This window comes from Triturus cristatus, chromosome 6 (genome assembly GCF_964204655.1).
Source record: "Triturus cristatus chromosome 6, aTriCri1.1, whole genome shotgun sequence".
Classification (NCBI taxonomy): Eukaryota; Metazoa; Chordata; class Amphibia; order Caudata; family Salamandridae; genus Triturus; species Triturus cristatus.
The window spans coordinates 1,285,643,404-1,285,659,358 of record NC_140589.1 but is presented as its reverse complement, the minus strand read 5'-3'; positions in this window follow the sequence as shown (position 1 = coordinate 1,285,659,358).

The window sequence follows — 15,955 nt, the reverse complement described above, 5'->3', positions numbered from 1 at the left end:
GATAGTGAGGAAATCTTTATTTGTCCATAGGCCTTGGTCTCAAATTATAACGGAGACGGCCAGGTGCTGTTTGATCCTGAAACAAGAGTTCAGGCTCTGTGGTGTCCAATCGATTTGATGGTGGCACAGCTTCCTGCAGAATATCGCTGTTCTCTTGGTCTGAAGCTGTGTCTCTTATGTGTGCATCACTGAATGGTACAAAACGAGGTACAGTGTCTGTTTCAGAGTCTGCGATACCCTCCTGGACCCACCGGTCATATGGCAGAGGCAAAGGGATCCTCTTCACGTGGGTGGCGTGGATCCAGTTCTTCTTGCCTTTCACTCGAACCGCTGATCTTGTCGACAGAAGTACAAGGTGGGGGCCGATCCAGCGAGGCTCGTCATTGCCTTTGCGCTGGAAATTTCGGACTAGGACCCACGAGCCAGGGTTGATAGGGTGTCCGGGAGTTTCAGGAGCCGGGGGAAGAGTATCATGCACCTGTTGGTGTAAAACACGCAGTTTAACAGTCAAATCATACAAGTAATCGAGTAGTACTGGATGCTCGATCTCACTGAATTTCGCCGGTCTTGGCACGCCCCATACATTAGCCGGGCGGCCAAAAACGACCTCATAAGGACTAAGTCCCACTCGTGAGTGTACGGTCATTCTGGTGGACAGGAGTGCTAAAGGCAGAGCGTCAGGCCATTTAAGACTGGTGCTCGCCTGGATTTTGGCCAGTTTAAGTTTTAGAGCACCGTTGTAGCGCTCTACTAATCCAGCTGATTGGGGGTGATTTGCAGCGTGGAACTTTTGCTTGATGCCTAAACCCTCACACACATTCTTTATTACTTTACCCACAAACTCACTTCCATTATCACACCACACCATTCTTGGCATTCCAAACCTGGGAAAAAACTCCTTCACAAGAGCTTTGGCTGTGGACAGGGCAGTATTATCTTTCAGAGGATAAGCCTCTATCCACTTCGAGAAAGCACAAACAACCACCAGTACATATTTCAGGTTGTTGCACCTTTCCATGTGGATAAAGTCCAGCTGCAAAACTTCAAATGGGTATGATGGGGGTGCAAAATGACCAGCTGGAGTTGGGGTTCCCCTACCAGGGTTGTATTTCAAGCATACCATGCAATTCTTGACCACATTCTCTGCACACTTGGGAATCCCAGCATTCTGCCATACTGGAGCCAACAACTTACAAATTCCTTTCGTACTGATGTGCGCCATTCCATGTGCCATTGTGACTACTGGGAGCACATATGCATCAGGCAACAACCATCGCCTATGTTCTGTCAGATCAATCCAACAACCATTCTCATCTAACTTACCCACACTTTCTCTCCACTTGCTTAATTCTTTCTCTGTGGCTTCAGCTTGAAGCGACTTCACACTCTCTATCGTGTTTTCACACATTCCAACATCATCAACCCATCTTGCGGGGCCTGCAACATACATTCTAGTCTTTGCATTCTGTGCTGTTTCTTTTGCGATCTCATCAGCAAACGCATTCCCACGTCCAACATTATCTGTGATTTTCCTGTGCGCACTGCATTTCATAATCGCAACTTGCAACGGTAGGGTCAGTGACTCAAGGAGATCATTCACCAACTTGCCATTCTGAATTTTAGCTCAATGCGACGTCAGGAACCCACGTTCTTTCCACATCGCCCAAAACTATGAGCCACGCCAAAGGCGTACTGGCTATCGGTGTCTATATTCACCCTCATTCCTTCAGACAATACGCATGCTCTCGTGAGGGCGATTAATTCTGCTGCTTGGGCCGAATTATGTGGCACTCGTGCAGTTTCCACAACCGTGTGTAAAGTCGTGATAACATATGCAGCAGTCATGTCACCATTAGGGAGCTTGAAACACGAACCATTCACCCATAAAGTACCATCACACTCAGTCAGGGGAGTATCTTTTAGATCTACTCTCCCTTTCGTCTCTTCCTCTGTTCTGAACAGACAGTCATGTTGCTCATTCTCATCTAGGTCTGCTGGATTTGGCAATAACGTAGCTGGATTCAGCATGTTGCATCTCTTTATGTGTATGTGGTTTGCTAACAGTGTGAGCTCATAGCCTGATAATCGCGCACTAGTCAAGTGTTGTGTCCTGGTTCTGTTCAATAATGTGTCTACAGCATGTGGAACCATAACGATCAATGTGTTGTCCATTACCAAACCAGCAGATTGTCGGATAGACATAGCTGCAGCAGCTGTCGCTCTCAGACAGCTTGGCAATGCCCTCGCTACAGGGTCCAAGGTTGATGAAAAATATGCGCATGGGCGCGGTCTGTCGCCAAAAGGCTGTGTTAACACTGATAATGCACAACCATCTTTCTCGTGAACATACAATGTAAAAGGCTTGCTGTAGTCAGGGGTACCCAACACAGGAGCTGAGCATAATGCATTGCGCAATTCCACAAAACTTTTCTGGCACTCTTCAGACCATGGGATAGGATTCGGTGTGTCTTTGCATGTTAATGCTAACAAAGGCTTTGCCAACAAGGAAAACTTTGGGATCCAGTGCCTACAGTATGAGGTAATGCCCAAGAAAGCACGCACTTCTCTCTGTGTTCTTGGCACACTCAACTGTGCAATGGCTTGAATTCTCTCTGGGGTCAGTTTCCTTCCCTCCTTCGATAAGAGATGACCTAAGTAGGTCACTTCTTGTCGACAATATTGCAGTTTTGAGAGAGACACTTTGTGATGGAAAGCAGACAAATGACGCAACAGTGACATTGTGGCTTCTTTGCAGATCTTTTCAGTATCCGCGGTGATTAGTAAATCGTCAACGTACTGAATCAGGATAGCGCCACTTGGTAAAACAAGTGCATCAAGCTGCGCTTTCAAAGCTTGGCTGTATATTGATGGACTTTCACAGTAGCCCTGGGGAGCGCGTTTGAAGCGGAAGCTTCGGCCTCCCAGACTGAAGCCAAAAATGTCTCTGCTCTCCTCTGCAATTGGGATGCTAAAGAAAGCATTCTTTAAATCAATCACTGAAAACCATGCAGCCGAGGCTGGAATCATCGTTAACAAGGCAGTTATATCAGGGACAACTGGAAACTGGGGCACAACAATCTTATTAACCTCTCTAAGATCAATCACAAATCTGTAAACAGGTGGCTGTGAAGGGTCCGTTCGTTTTAAGACAGGTAAAATCGGGCTGTTGCAAACGTTGCCTCTTGTCTCTTCAATCACACCCTTATTAATCAAGTCACTGACAATTTCTAACAATGCTTTTTGACCTTCATTAGAGATCTTGTACTGGGGAATACGTAGCAGTCTGACATTAGCCTTTAAAGTTACCACGTATGGCGGTATCTCCAAGAGGCCCACATCATTGGGACCAGTAGCCCAAAGAACATCCGGAAGGGATGACAATTCAGGCGGCATTGTATTTTTAGATAAGTACATCGGGGAAATCACTTTCCTGCCTAATGTGAGTTGTACTCCTGACGGTACAGGGTAGCATGCAATCTTTTTAACAAGTCTAACCCTAGCAAATTTTCACCACAACCTGTTGTTAGAATCAGGGGTGCTTTCAGCTCGCAAGGCCCAATAGAAAGTGACATGGGACTAGAAATCGGGTTTCTAACTGGGGCGCCAGAAAAACCTACTGAAACATTTATATCGCCAGACAAAGGTGCGCCAGGGAGTTTTGAATGCATAATTGAACTCTTTGCAGCACCAGTGTCTAGCAGAAAGGGCTCCGTTACATTTGCTGTAGTCACCTCAACATACGGTCCGCTCTGATCCACTGGCACTGAAACAACTCCCTCTCTCTGTCTACGGCTGTCCTAGTAATCATTATTTTCTGCATCGCCGTCCTCTGCATAATAATCATTATTGTAGTACTGAGCTGTATTACTAGTCGCGTTGGCTTGCTGATCAAAGCTATTGATGGTATTTTGAGGCGGAAGAGGACGCGAGTTCTGGGGAACATTCCCACGCCCTCTGCTTCTAGGAACTTGCTGACCACCCCTCCCTCTTGCGCCATACATGTTGCCGTTACGCTGCATCAATTTAGGGCAACTATATTTAAAATGACCTTCCTCTTTACAGTATGAACATTGGTTGGGACCTACAGGGACACGTGGTTGATAATACCCATTCATTTGCTGATTGTTCTGAAATTGTTGGGGTTGGTGATAGACACCTTGGGGTTGCCTATAATTATTCTGACCTCCACGTGGCGGATAGGCCTGTTGTAAAAGGACCTTCGTTTTTAGCTCTTTCGTTTTCTTTTCTGTTCTATCTTTCTCGTCTTTATCTCTGTTTTCATAATACTGTGCAGTAGCCAGTATTTGCGCTGAAGAAGAAACAGCCCAAGAACTTTCTGAATCTTTTAACTTTTTACACAAGTCAGGAAGTAAATTCTGCACAAATTTATCCACAAATAACCGTTGGCCACCCTCAGTACTCATATCTTGCCCACTGTGATCAATAAACGTTTCTTCAAACCTGGTAAAGAAGTCTGACACTGTCTCATCTTTCTTCTGCTTGCATGCAGATAGCTTGTCCCAATTTACGCGCATCGCGGGCATTATTGTCTTCATATACGTGATGATTCTACCAGGGAGTTCTGCTATTAAAGGCTCTGGTTTCGCGCCACCAATCTGTCTAGCGTCAGCAGCGATGATGTTAGCCCATGTGTCCCCTAGTTCTGCAGCATGATCCATATTACGAATGGATCCCCACAAAGGCTGTGGAACCACATTCCCAAACAGCATATCTAAATCAGCCAGATTCATTACACAGGATTCTGCAGTTTGTGACAACTCCTTATAATAACCGGTAGGGTTTTTACGGGGATCAGGCAATGTCTGCTTAAGTGCTAGCACCTCAGATCTTTTCCATGGAACATGTACCCAAATACGCTGAAAATGTGCTAAGACAGGTGGATTAGCATTTGGTTCAGCAGGTCTCCAAACCGGGGGAACCTCACGCATCGGATATTGACGTGCTTTTACCCTTTTTCCCACAGGGACATCAGGTTCAAACAATGACTGTTGACAATCATCATTCCTGAAGGATAATACAACCGCAACTGCTTTATCTACATCGCGATCCACAATGGTACCAGTTCCAAAATCAAATCTTACTCGACACAACTCCTGCGGGCTTGGGTCTTTACCACTATCATCCAATTCCTCACAGAGAATTTCGCACATTTTCTCAAAGACATACCTCTGTTTTGGGGCATCGCATTGACGGAAAACGTTGACAACTGATTCCACATCATATAGTGAAGGGAAAACCATCCATCTACGCGCCATGCGATCTATTACCTTCTTCTCATCGGGGTTAGGCAATTGACTGCGCAATTGCTTACGCTGTAAGCCAGGAGTCGCACCGGATGACTCAAAGAGAGGTGACATTAACGTAGTAACCACATTAGCTAAACGCTGTCGCGCTGAAGGAGAAGTTGAGGCGAAAACAGGGGGATAAACAGAGGGGAGAAAAGAGGATGCAGAAACAGGTACTGGAGTGGTGCACGGAAGAGTGTCAGGGGAGGCAGCTGCTGAATTAGATAAAGTCGCAGGAAGCGCGGGGGCAGTTGGAAACACAACTGGCGGCCCTTGAGAGGGCTGCGCTATAGGGATAGGAGCCGGCTGCAAAGCAGCTGGCGGTAGTGGCAAGGCTTGCAGTATATTAACTGGAGGTGGCATATTCACAAGCTGTGGAGGCGCCGTGGCATTTTGAGCATACGGGGGTGGCGAACTCAACAAATGCGACATCGGGGGATCTTTCTCCTTTTCTTCTAACTCATTCTGTTTAGAGTGCGGTAAAGCTGGGTAACATTTGTCGATCCCTAACTTACGCTGTCTGTGCAATTGCTCATTCATCTGCTCCTCCTCATTGTCTTTGAATTGTACAGCTGCTTGCATTGCTGTCATACCTTTCTCTCTTTTATTCTTTTTCGCTAGCTTAATTTCCTTCTGTTTGGCTTCCTTTCGCCATAAGCGGAAAGAATCAAACATCGCCGGCCGGGCTTTCTTTTTAAACAATTTAATTTCCAAATTATCTAAATATCGGTATCGAAACTACCATTTTGGGGCCATTTTAAAACACCGTCTTTTCTGGTGTAGTGGATCCATACTTCGTTATATGCAATAGGGCCTACGCCATGTTTTACATAGAGCTCATAAGTTGGAGTTCCAACCGGAGGAACCGGACATGATTCCTCCAGCTGGAAATCTCTTCCACAACCCAAACAAAATATTCTACCAAATATTCTAGAACCAGGCATCTTCGCTCACTAGTCTAGACCCAAAAACGTCAAAGGATTATCGATTACGATAGTCTCGTGAATACACGAGTCCTCTGGCTTTGGCGTTTGCAAACTCCAAATTCCCAAATCAAAACGATCCCGAGGGATACCAAACAAATGGGAGACGCTCCACTTATACTTAACTGAATATTGCTGATCGGTGGCGTCACCAGAAGACTCTCTCGATTGTTTCGCTCTCTCAAACTCGTCAAGGGTCCAAAACAGGTCGATTAATCAGGGCAGCAGTCCTTCGTAGCCGTCGGGACGCGGAGAACCTCGCAGAAAAGACTTTCGGACCACGTCGACATGCAGGGGTCGATGAAGTGGCGGCCTTCCTCCGGAATTTCCACACGAAGCTCCTCACGAACCTCTGGCTTGGACTGGTACCGCTGAAATCGTCCCGAGTTGGGCGCCAAACTGAAGTACTGGGTATTTTAAGCCCAGCGGTGCAGGGGAACACACCCTATGACTTCTGGGTTACTCCCTGTTTCAGACCTACAGAAACACAGAGTCTTCTGGGTGAAGTCAAAGATTCGTTTATTGGCTGCAGACCAATTACAGATATCCTAGAAGTACAACAGCGTGTATGTTCTCAGGAGACTGCTAAAAATCATAGAAACGGACTTCTTCTTAAATACACTTTTTCCTGCCTCAGGCATACATTCCTAGGTTTATGGTATGGCTATTACATGTATACATTACAAACGAAAAAGCAGAGTTATGATGACCATCCCACATTCCAATCAAGCCAGCCCACAATTATTTACACAGCAAGGTTCAGATCCCACATTAGATATCGATAGGCCCCAATAAAACACGGGCAGCTCCTGTTGATAGAAACGAGCCATAAAGCAGGAACAGTCAGGTGTGAAAGAGATTAGCCAGAGGCTTGCGTGGGATGAAAGGACTTTATGGCGTGTTAAGCCCTGATGCTATCACAGGTGGCCGGAGGAAGGGGAGCTCGTGAAACCAGTTTGACCTGGGGCAGCAGAGCCAAGCTGCCCAGGTCACAGAAGAGTCATGGAAAGGCAAATGTGCTGTGAGGCCCGTATTTGCTACATTATAGCCTATGTGAGGGCAATCACAAGATGGCCACTGCTTCCAAAATGGAACCCGCGTAGTGATGCAGAATAACGTGTACACAGTGCATTCTTAGCTAGAATGGTATACAAAGCACTTGTACATACCGCATTAACCATTTGCGGTTCGCTAATACCGGCATAGACAGGGGTAGGGCCCTGTCCCCTACGCGGTCCTGAATATTAAAGTACGACAGTATATGGTATAAACTATGCACCAAAAAGTGTGATATAAGATGAACCGGGGCATGAAATATAATATGCAATACATTGTGCGCAATGACAGATTTATTGGAGAGTGCGAGATAGCAAAGGCACTAGCGCGTGCTATGCGATATGCGCCTTGGAGTGTAATAGGCACAGGGCAGAGTTGTGTAACCTAACTAGTCTCTAAAGTTGTAATATAAAATATGTGCTGGGGAGTGTAACGTTGCATATGCACTGTGACAAAGATATGGATCCCAGATTGTAATATGTATGGCATAGCGCTGTGCGTTATAACATAGGCATCGAGGAATGCACGTTAGATGGGGCAATATAACCTGTGCGATGGCAAGTGTGGCAAGTCATATTCACGGGGTGGTCTTACAGTGCACATGGGCTAGAGAGTGTCATAGCATACGCACTAGCTGGTGGAATACAACACAGAGGTGTGTGGCACTCGGCGGGCACTGGTGGGTGTAACACAGCATTGGGCTCAGCCAGGAGCATGCTGTGACTCTCAAGTGAGGTTTGTCTCCTTTCCAGAGAGTAAAATAAAAAGTATTACAAATCCGGCAGTGAATGTGTGTTTTAATAACCGTGAGGGGGGTTTCTTGCATAGTTTGGTCGAATTTTTGTCGATTCCCCTTTGAATGGCTTGGTGTGCGAGTGTATTAAATGTGCCCGTCAATAGCTATCCATGTTTGTATAAATAAATGGCAAGGGTGTCTTCTTGGAGAGTACCCACCGGCGGGGGCACCGGGATTAGGCACGGTAGGGCGTCAGACACATCAGAGCTTCACTAGCGGTGTAAATACATTCCACGTGGATTCATTGTATGCATAGTCGCCTTTTAATGAATATCACGCAAATCGTCATGGTGATAGGTACATACGGTTTGTCCAGCATGTCCTAGGTGTTTCTATAAATATATATTTTTTTAAATAAAAAAAAACAAAGGCAGGCCCTGGGGGATGGGGTCCCCGGGGCCATAAGTGGCCTGAGGAGGGGGGCAACGCAGCCCCCCTCCTAAAGAATAAAAAAAATAAAAGGCCATGACCCAGGGGTTGGGGTCCCCGGGGCCGATTAAGGCCTTGGGAGGGCCAAATTTATTTTTTTCAACCAAAAAAAATAGGGTGCAGGCCCTGGGGGATGGGGTCCCCAGGGCCAATACATTAGAAAAAGAAGGGGGGCCACACAGCCCTCCTTCTTAAAAAAATAAAAAAAATAAAAGACCGGCATCGCGCCGGAGGCAACGCCCCCTCCTTGCAGCACTCTGCAAAGGCGCCCCCTGGCCAGTTGTAAGTTGGGGAATTTATTCCCCTTCAATACTGAGGGTCCCTGAGGGCCAACTATCCCAACAGGTATCTGCAGAATGCGCCAGGGAGCTGCGTTGCAGACAGGTGTTCTGAGGCCAAGCCTCTTTTTACACCTCTATGCAACGCAGATCTGTGACGCTTACTGGAGGTACCTAGTGGGCTAGTTTGACCCTAGGGACCCTTAGGATTCAAGGGGACTTAATCTCTCAACTTAGAACGGCTACAGAGTGAGTTTACACTGTGGTGAAGGGAGGGGACGGGGCCTGCGGTGACGTGTGCAAACACGCCCTGTGGCGCGTTTTAAGTTGGGGAAATAATTCCCTTTCAATCCTGAGGGACCCTGGGGGCCAACTAGCCCACCAGGTGCTTCCAGTAAGCGCCACTGCTCTGCGTTGCAGAGAGGTGGTGCAGGCCGTGCCCCTTTTTACACCTCTCTGCAATGGCGCTTACTGGACGTACCTAGTGGGCTATTTTGCCCCTATGGACCCTCAGGATTCAAGGGGACTTAATCTCCCAACTTAAAACGGCCACAGGGCGTGTTTACACAGTGGGGAAGGGAGGGGACGGGGCCTGAGGTGTCGTGTGTAAACACGCCCTATGGCGCGTTTTAAGTTGGGGAAATAATTCCCCTTCAATCCTGAGGGCCCCTAGGTGCTAACTAGCCCACCAGGTGCTTCCAGTAAGCGCCACTGAGCTGCGTTGCAGAGAGGTGGTTCAGACCGTGCCACTTTTTACACCTCTCTGCAACGCTGCTCTGTGGCACTTACTGGAGGTACCTTGTGGGCTAGTTGGACCCTAGGGACCCTTAGGATTCAAGGGGACTTAATCTCTCAACTTAGAACGGCTACAGAGTGAGTTTACACTGTGGTGAAGGGAGGGGACGGGGCCTGCGGTGACGTGTGCAAACACGCCCTGTGGCGCGTTTTAAGTTGGGGAAATAATTCCCTTTCAATCCTGAGGGACCCTGGGGGCCAACTAGCCCACCAGGTGCTTCCAGTAAGCGCCACTGCTCTGCGTTGCAGAGAGGTGGTGCAGGCCGTGCCCCTTTTTACACCTCTCTGCAATGGCGCTTACTGGACGTACCTAGTGGGCTATTTTGCCCCTATGGACCCTCAGGATTCAAGGGGACTTAATCTCCCAACTTAAAACGGCCACAGGGCGTGTTTACACAGTGGGGAAGGGAGGGGACGGGGCCTGAGGTGTCGTGTGTAAACACGCCCTATGGCGCGTTTTAAGTTGGGGAAATAATTCCCCTTCAATCCTGAGGGCCCCTAGGTGCTAACTAGCCCACCAGGTGCTTCCAGTAAGCGCCACTGAGCTGCGTTGCAGAGAGGTGGTTCAGACCGTGCCACTTTTTACACCTCTCTGCAACGCTGCTCTGTGGCACTTACTGGAGGTACCTTGTGGGCTAGTTGGACCCTAGGGACCCTCAGGATTCAAGGGGACTTAATCTCCCAACTTAAAACGGCCACAGGGCGTGTTTACACAGTGGGGAAGGGAGGGGACGGGGCCTGAGGTGACGTGTGCAAACACGCCCTGTGGCGCGTTTTAAGAGGTAGTTTTAATCCCCTGCCCTATTATATACTAGGCGCTTACAGAGGAGGACATGCTAATCACAGGGGGATCCCAACGCATAGTGTTCCCTTGTGTATGTAGGTGTTTTCACTGTATTCTGAGTGTCTTTTAACATAGCACTGGCTCTAGGACTCAGTTACCACCAGTATCCGTCTGAAAAAGTTGAGGGTACAGGATGATTTTGCAACAAGGCTTCTTTCTGCTCTTCTGTTTGTTCTTTCTGCACGTTATCCTTCTTCCTGCACTTTTCTTCGTCTTTGAGGACTTCTGTTGCTTCTTTCTGCAATTCTTTTTTTTCTTTCTGTGCGTTTTTTCTTCTATCTTCACATGTCCTATCTCTGTAGGCATAGTTAGAAATTAGCATTTAAAAAACCTTTGAAATTCACTTAAAAAACCATAGGTTTCAGGCACGTTACAGTTAGGAATTAGCATTTAAAAAACCTTAGAAATTCACTGAAAAAACCACAGGTTTCAGGGGCGTTATAGTTAGCTGGACTTTTCACTCGTACAAAACCATTGAAATTCCCCCGTTATAGTTATTTCAGCTAACTATAACTCGCGCGCCCGCAATGCACTGCTGATGACGTCACATATTACATCACTCATGACATGGTCAGTGACATCACTGATGACATCACTGATGACATCTCAAATGACATCACTGATGATATCATCCTTGTGATAGAGTGGCAGACCTCTTCTCACCCTAATATAACCATTGATACACACATTCAAAAATAGAAACTAACATTTTCAAAACAATGGACATACCAATACCACTTACAACACACCTATTTAGAAATTCCAAGATCTACACACACATCCACTCATTCAACAACAGTCCTATACAGTCACTCATACATGTACTCACTCATCATATGTACTCATACACCCATACATCCTGTTACACAAAAACACTCATCCATAGAGTTACTCACACACATAGTCACACATTCAAACAAAGTATCACACATCCATTAAATTGCATATACAGTTATACATACACCACCACACTTACTGCTACAGAAACTTACACATACTTACTCTCTTAGGCAATCACTTATAGAAACACATACTAATTTATATAGGAACTCTTCCGATCTCTCACTCTCACATATACTCAGTTATATATACCAATACTCACATATACTAGTTTAAAACACACGTAGTTACTCGTAAGACACTATCGAGACAGTCATTCATTCACTAACACACCCATACACACACTCATCCACCCATACAGTCCTGCACACATGCTGTCTTCAACACATACAAGCAGTGAGTCACTCATTCATGCATCTATGCACTACATAATACCCCCCACCGAACCATACAGAACGCATACTGATACTCAAAAAAACAAATAATAACCTATATAGACACTCTTGTAGCTACTCACCAACCCATGCAGCCACTTATACACAAAGTGAGAGACTGATACAGATATTTATATATTTAAACATTACTCACTAACCCATGTATTCACTAAGATACACTTAGTCAGTTATACAATCAATTTTTCAACAAATAAATCATCCATTTAGACACTTATATACCCATTTATTCTTCCATCGACCTTGAGATATACATCTATAAAACATATTTAATTTTCAGAAAAACACACATTCGCTGGCTGGATGATGTCATCAGTGATGTCATCAGTGATGTCATTTGAGATGTCATCAGTGATGTCATGAGTGATGTCACTGACCATGTCATGAGTGATGTAATATGTGACGTCATCAGCAGTGCATTGCGGGCGCGCGAGTTATTGATATCTGAAGTAACAATAACAGGGGAATTTCTATGGTTTTGTACGAGTGAAATGTCCAACTAACTATAACGCCCCTGAAACCTATGGTTTTTTCAGTGAATATATATATATATATATATATATATATATATATATATATTATCTACTGGCGGTCGCCAGTAGATAGTTATGGTTAGGACCGTGTTTCCATAGGAAATCCGCAACATTCTATTTGGAATAACTTTGGCGCCGATTGACGAATCCTCGCGAAATTCTCAAAATAGGTGGGGCGCTCTGCTCCGCTCCTTCCCTGAAAGTCTCGGGGGGATTCGTCAAGCGGGGGCTGAGAAAAAGGGGGGGTCCCAAAACGCGTTTTCCCCATGCATTTTTCCATAGGACATTTAGTCCGAGCTACAGCCCGAACGGCTGAACAGAATTACTTGAAATTTGGCAGAGAGGTAGCCCTCAGGTCAGGGATGTGCCTTTTGAAGGTCTCGTGTAAATCTGTTCAGTATTTCCTGAGAAAATAGCATTTAAATCAATATATATATCTATAGGCGCGCTCCGAGCGCGTACCATAAGCTTACCGTAAGCTTACCGTACGCGCACGCCGCCGTGCGCGAGCGCGATTCTGATTGGTTGTTAGATCTTAGTAAACATTCGAATCGGTCGAAACCAGGAAGTGTCGGCCGCCACTTTGTCTCTCGCACTCTGAGGGGGTGAAAAAAAAAGGTGGATAACGTGAAAAGGGTGCAGGGTGGACAGTTCCTGACCCCCTAGCCTTTGCCAGGGGCTCCCAGAAGGACCCCCAACGGCAAAAATTAATTGTAAATTTTTTTCGAAAAATCGCCGAATGCGCGTAGCTTACGCGCACGGTGTAAACGGAAAAATTCCGCGAACTTCGCGTAACGATTACGCGTACCGTGTGCGCACGGTAAAAAAATGTTTTCAAAAAGGAGAGGTTAAAAAAAAATAAAAAAAATTGTGAGGTAAGGTTGGCTCTTAAAAGAGCCGTTGTGTTAATACAGGGATAGAGGAAAGAAAGAATGGGAATATTATGAACGTCTACAAACGTGCTGGTCTATCTTATTGTTAATAAGGGAAACACTGGTCTCCCCAAAAACAATAAGACCACAACACGTTGTACACCTCATTGAAGCCCTCTGAAATCGAGGGTTAATGTCCAGAGGAGCTGAAGAAGGTGATGCTCCCACCTCAGAGGAAGGGCTCAGCTGAGCTGCCGATGATGTACTCGGCTGAGCTTCTGAGGTTGGGCTCTGGTGACTTACTGAAGAGTTTTCTCCAGTATGTCGAGCAAAGGTCCTGGGATGTTTATCCCTAAGGTGTCTCATCATAGAGTGATTTCCAAAGGAATACTTCTTCCTTGGATTTCCTCTAGATAAAACACGGTCACAAAGTCTGCAAGTGACCAATGGAGCATTGACCTTTTTCTGCCCCTCTGGAAAAGTAAAATACTCTCACACAAAAGAATCCTTTTGTTTCCTCCTTCTCTGTATGATGATGGTGCTGCTAGGCTCACTCTCAGAAGAGGACTGCTGTTCTGCCATTGTATCTCAATGTCAATTCAGCTCCTTCTCCTAGGGGATCTCAAGCAGTAATGAGGGGAATGGGTGTGGTGTTGCAAGTTTCTGGAACTGAAAGTAGTTTAAACCAATGAAAAGTGTTCTTTCTGGATCACATGACCTACCGTGCGCGCTCCGTAAGCTTACGCTACGCGCTCCGTAAGCTTACGCTACGCGCTCGTAAACAAGTACACATGTGCAAACGTGACGTACACATGCGCTTACGGAGCACTTAAGGAGCGCGTACGTATGACGCACTCGCGCATGCGCATTACACGCACCCGTGTAACCGCGACGTTGGTTCCGCGCAACGCGCATGCGTGTACGCGTTGCTGAAGAAGTACGTGTGCATATGTACGTCACGTACGTATCACGTAAGCGCACCGTACTTATGACGTACGGAGCGCGTAGCGTCAGCTTACTGTACGCGCACGGCAAAAAATTCATTAAAAAAAAAAATTTAAAGTTTCAAGGGTTGTAGAAGATAATAACTGTGATGTACAACTGTATGTAAACATTAATTTAAAAAAAATTAACCATTCCATAATGCAGGATATAGTACATATATTATTTTATACATAGGTTGGATATTTTTTTTTAACAAAAATCTCAAAAAAAAATTTACATTTAAAAAACCTTTGAAATTCACAGAAAAAACCATAGGTTTCACACACGTTATAGTTAGGAATTAGCATTTAAAAAACCTTGCAAATTCACTGAAAAAACCATAGGTTTCACACATGTTATAGTTAGCAGGACATTTCACTCGTGAAAAACCAATGAAATTCCCCCGTTATAGTTAGTGCAGGCAACTATAACTCACGCGACCGCAATCCTCTGCTGATGACGTCAGATATTACATCACTGATGACATATGTGTTTTTCTGAAAAAAAAATATTTGTAATATATGTATAGCTAAAAATTAATGGAAGAAGACATGGGTAAATAAGTGTCTAAATACAGTGATGTAATATCTGACGTCATCAGCAGAGGATTGCGGTCGCGTGAGTTATAGTTGCCTGCACTAACTATAACGGGGGAATTTCATTGGTTTTTCACGAGTGAAATGTCCTGCTAACTATAACATGTTCGAAACCTATGGTTTTTTCAGTGAATATATATATATATAAGCACTAGTCCCGCTCCCAAAAGATGAAGCAGGCGCCTACACTGTGGATAATCCAACACCAAAGTTTTATTCCCAAGGAGGCCCTGACACGTTTTGATGGATGTACCACTTTGCTCACACAGTCGGGCACCATTGAGGTAGGTCATTATATGCATCATCATTCCAAATGGTTCTCATGGCAACACTGGTAGCATCATAGACATAAAGAATCACTATGACCTTTTTACAAACGCAAAATAAAGTAAAGACTTTGAAATCAGTCTTAAAATAATACATAGTAACATATGTGACAAATGTTAGGTACATACTGAGTAGTTTGAAAAAAATCACCGATGCATTGTGAAATATTACATGTCACATTACGAATATACCACAAATAGCTATTCAAATTCTGTTTGTCCATACTTGAAGGGCCACAGTGACAATCAAAATAGGATGGTTGTAAATTATGCTCACAGTGGACAAAACGTATCTGTTTAAATATATATATCTATATTCTTAAAACTCTGTACTCCTCAGACAAAGGATGGCACTCCACGTAGTGCAGTTCGAATATTTATTTATCCCAATTGCAGACAAAACGTCTATGTGTTTTGCCTCTGACTGAGCCTTGTTCACAAAGTCAAACTGAAGCATCTGCAGCCATTATGTGCATGCAATTAAAGAACAATGAAAGTGGACTAGTGGCTCCACTACAACACTCATGTTGTGTGGTGGCCATCTTAGAACATGCAAACACTCTGTTACCATATCATGGTTACAATTTATTGACAAACTCCATTACAAATCAACGCAGGGCATTCCCTTAACTCTACTGGTTTCCCATTTCGTCACAAAAAATAATTACAGAAAAAATAAACATATAAAATACTTTAGTTACAAAATTAATGTACTTTTGAAAAACAGATATCTTTCTTCATGAAAATTGCCAAATCCATCATTGTACCAAACATTCAGCCCTATCGGGCAAATATTTCCTACAAAACTACTCCACTTAATGCCTAATGTTCATACACCTGAAAATACCATGTACACAGTATGAAA